Below are 3,803 nucleotides of genomic sequence, written 5' to 3'. Positions count from 1 at the left end.
GTAATTTTTCAAATCTTTAGCGTAATTTATGTTTTCACAATTATATAAATTTTCAAAATTCCAAATGGATTTTCCAATTATCAAAATAGATTTTGTAAATTGATTCAACATTTTTAAATTTTGGAAAAGATTAAATTTTTTGAAAACTTGGGTAAGATTTGGGATATATATAGAATCTCAGTTTAATCCTGCTCGAGATTCCATCGAGAAAGCTCAAATATATGAATTTTGGAGTTAATTATGCCCGATATTTCACCGAAAAGGTTCAAATATATATAATATCGGTATCATTTTACTCGGGATTAACACCGAGATGCACATAATGTCAGTGTATAATCTGGCGAGATGTATCGAAAAAGTTAGAACAATCTATAAGTTAGAAAAAGTTGATTTTTTAACTAAACCTCGTGGTCGATCTCGTCTGAGATGGACCGGGAAAAACTACTTTTACAATTTAAAAAAAGATGATAGTTTTGTAGGGTAAAAATTTAAATGTGCTATTTTTCATAATTTTTTCAAAATTTAAGTCAATATAAGTTAGATTGTATGTAAAAAAAATTATTTTAAATGACAAAACTGTTACAAATATTGCTATTTGTACGTACAGATAGATTGGTTATTATGCTATTATTTATAAATATTTAGATTTATAAAGAACTCTGATATAAATAATGATACAGGAAGAAAGGTCAAATTGACACTTAACGGAGTCTCTCAGTCTTTCTTTGTGTTTTGCCTTGTCCCTTCTCTGATAAATCAGTTTTGCACGGTCGCAATCCCAGCTTCCGTCGAACCCTCTAGGGCACACGAGAACAACAACACTGCACCACCCCCAATTCCATGCTCGCTCGCTCTCTCTTCTCGGCTCCCCCTTACCATCCTCCTCTCTCTCGCTGCCTCTTACACCCACGGTATTGTATCTGTAAGTTTTTCTAATCCCTTTGGACTTCTCGCTATCTCATGTTGGTTTTTGATCTCCCTCCCACGTCTCGCTAATGCCATCGTTCTACTATTCGGCAGGGTGGGAAGCTCTTAGGTTTTGCGGATTCTGAGAGCTTATCGTCGGGTAAAGGAAATCGGGGTTTCAGTGAGCTCCGTGGCACAGGTGAATAATGCAAAGGTAAATATCGAAAGCTTATGCTTTCCTGTTTCTTGCTTTTTTTTTTTTTTTTTTTTTTTTCCTTTTTCTTTTCCCGGTTTCTTTATGCCTGCTTGGAGACGGAGTTGGGTTTTCTGCGTAGTTGGAAAGGAATTATTGAAAATATGCGAAAGGGAAGGGTATAGAGCTTGAAAGGGCTTATGACCGAAGATGGTAGGTTAATGGGTAAGCTCTATAAACGAATTTGTGCATCTAACTATCCCTTCCGTGACCTATAGTTGTCAAGTTCATTAGAGGATAATGACTTATTTCCGGGGAGCGGAAGAAACATAGTCGGTTACATGAAGCATGGAATTTTGAAAGAAATTTTGTTGAAGTGCCTTTGCTGTAGCCCAATTGAACATGATTCTCTCTGGTTTTTCGTCAATATTTTTTTGATTTTACATATGCTTCATCGGAATGATCCTTGTTCTTATTGGTGCGTGTGATGAATAACCAAATTTTCGATTTAAAAAAAATGTAAGCATACAAGGGCATACGAAAAAAGAGCTCGTAAAAGAAAGAGGCAACCTAATGATAGGGCCTCAAATCAAGCAAAATAAGACTTAACAGACAATTACAAAACAACTTAGCCCATAAAGCTTAGATTTACATTGAATTGAATAAGTGCCCCAAGGTCACTCCAAGACCTCTCAAGACCCTCTGAAGACTGTTAATTCTCTCCCCCTTAAAGACCCATAAAATAATGCACACCCCATAAAAAGGATAGTGGCAAAGAAACTCCTTGGTCGTCTCTCTACAACCCCTATGTCTAGATAAGCTCAAGTAAAACTCCTCAAAGAAGCAACTTCAAGCTGCTTGGGCTAAATCATAGTTCCAAAAGATATGGTCAAGGTCCTTAGCCGCTTCGCCACAAAGAATGCAACACAAAAACTCAATCAAATTGTGCAATCTTCTTGAAACTCGATCCCATGGTTTAACTTTCTTTGAAATTTTCATCTTCACAATGAGTCAAAGACATCACTCGAGGGAAGAAGATTGACTAAGCATGGGAAGGAAGATCTGTAGGAAACATCAGAAGAAGGACATGTCCCTTTTTGTTGCATCCTTAGTCGAAAGGCGGGGGGAAAACTTGTATCTTTTTCTCTGGGAGTGTCTGTTTGCTAGGTTTGTGTGGAATTTCTTCTTTCAGCAGTTTGATATTGTGTTTGCTGGCCAGAGGGATGTTCATTCGATGATCGAGGAGTTCCTCCTCCATCCGCCATTCTAAGAGAAAGGGTTTTGTGGGGTGGGGGGGTGTTGCTCGTTGTAGGATCATTTGGGGAGAGGGAATAAATAGAGTATCCAAGAGGTGGTGGAAAGGGGACCTTGTGAAATTTTGGTCCTTTGGTGAGGTTTCATGTCTCTCTTTGGACTTCGGTTTTGAAGACATTTTGTAATTATTCCCTAGGTTAACATTTACTTAGTTTGGAACCCCTTTTTCTAAGGATTTTCTTGTGTGGCTTGGTTTTTTTGTATGCCCTTGTATTTCTTTTATTTTTTTCCAGTAGAAAACAGTGATTATTAAAAGACATGGACTCCAAATATGGACATTCCCATCTTCTAATCTACCTAAACACCTCAATCAACTTGAGGAAGGCAAGAACATCCAATATTTGCCATTGGACAAGGAAATGTTGGAACCCAAAAATGGGCTAAAAAGAGGTCAGAGAATTAGGCAACAACATTCGTCATTGAGTGGTTTCTCACCAAGAATAAATGATACAAATGACGATAAAAGAGAGAAGGGGTCTATCTCCCAACCATTTATCTCCGAAAAAAAGGTGTCTCTCATCACTCATCAGGCATTTAGTCTTTGGGGAGAGGAATAATAGAGTATCTCAGAGGTGTGGATAGGACCCTTGTGAAAATTTGTCCTTGGTGAGGTTTCATGTCTTCTTTGGAACTTCGGTTTTTGAAGACATTTTGTAATTATTCCCTAGGTAACATTTTACTTAGTTGGAACACCCTTTTCTTAAGGATTTTTCTTGTGGGCTTGGTTTTTTGTATGCCCTTGTATTCTTTTATTTTTTCTCAGTAGAAACAGTTGATTATTAAAAAAAGGACATGGACTCCAAATATGGACATCCCATCTTTCCATCAATCTACCTAAAACACCTCAATCAACTTGAGGAAGGCAAGAACATCCAATATTTTTCCATTGGACAAGGAATGTTGGAACCCCAAAATGGGTTAAAAAGAGATCAAGAGAATTAGGCAACACATTCCGTCATTGAGTGGCCTTCTCACCAAGAATAATATGATACAATGAGATAAAAGAAGAGAAGGGGTCTATCTCCCAACGCATTTATACCTCCGAAAAAAGGTGTCTCTCATCAAACTCATTAGGCATTAGTCATTTAGTCATGTTCGAGCTTATCATTGAAACCTTTGTTGGATTGCAACGGTCGTGGCTTCACAGATAAGGAAATGCGACATTAACTATATTTTGAATCAATTTCTCTTTTGGCACTTACTTGGAGCAAATTGTTTCCTCGGTTTGTAATTATAGTTTGTCTTCCCTCGTTAACTAATGGTGTTTTTTTTTTTTTTTTGTAAATATTATCCGATAGGATTGTCTTTTATATTCTTTTCATCATATCAATGAATGATCTATGTTTCTTATAAAAAGATATCATATATCGCACAAGTTTCTATATAGTGG

The 3,803-nt window shown here is 36.9% G+C and overlaps 1 protein-coding gene across 2 annotated transcripts in view; it reads left to right on the top strand.

Annotated features, from left to right (window-relative positions):
- Positions 1-689: 689 nt before the first annotated feature.
- The window catches only part of LOC120082879 (cyclin-T1-4-like), a 20,295-nt gene continuing 17,181 nt past the window's right edge, over positions 690-3,803 (top strand). The window contains exons 1-2 of one of the 2 annotated variants that reach the window (XM_039038245.1): positions 690-922; positions 1,021-1,120. The gene's annotated coding sequence lies outside the window, so the exon portion shown is untranslated. The remainder of the gene's footprint in view (positions 923-1,020; positions 1,121-3,803) is intronic. The other variant, XM_039038244.1, reaches the window with a different exon arrangement.

The sequence above is a fragment of the Benincasa hispida genome, chromosome 8 (assembly GCF_009727055.1).
Source record: "Benincasa hispida cultivar B227 chromosome 8, ASM972705v1, whole genome shotgun sequence".
In the NCBI taxonomy this organism is placed as follows: Eukaryota; Viridiplantae; Streptophyta; class Magnoliopsida; order Cucurbitales; family Cucurbitaceae; genus Benincasa; species Benincasa hispida.
This window is presented reverse-complemented; position numbering and strand designations above follow the sequence as displayed.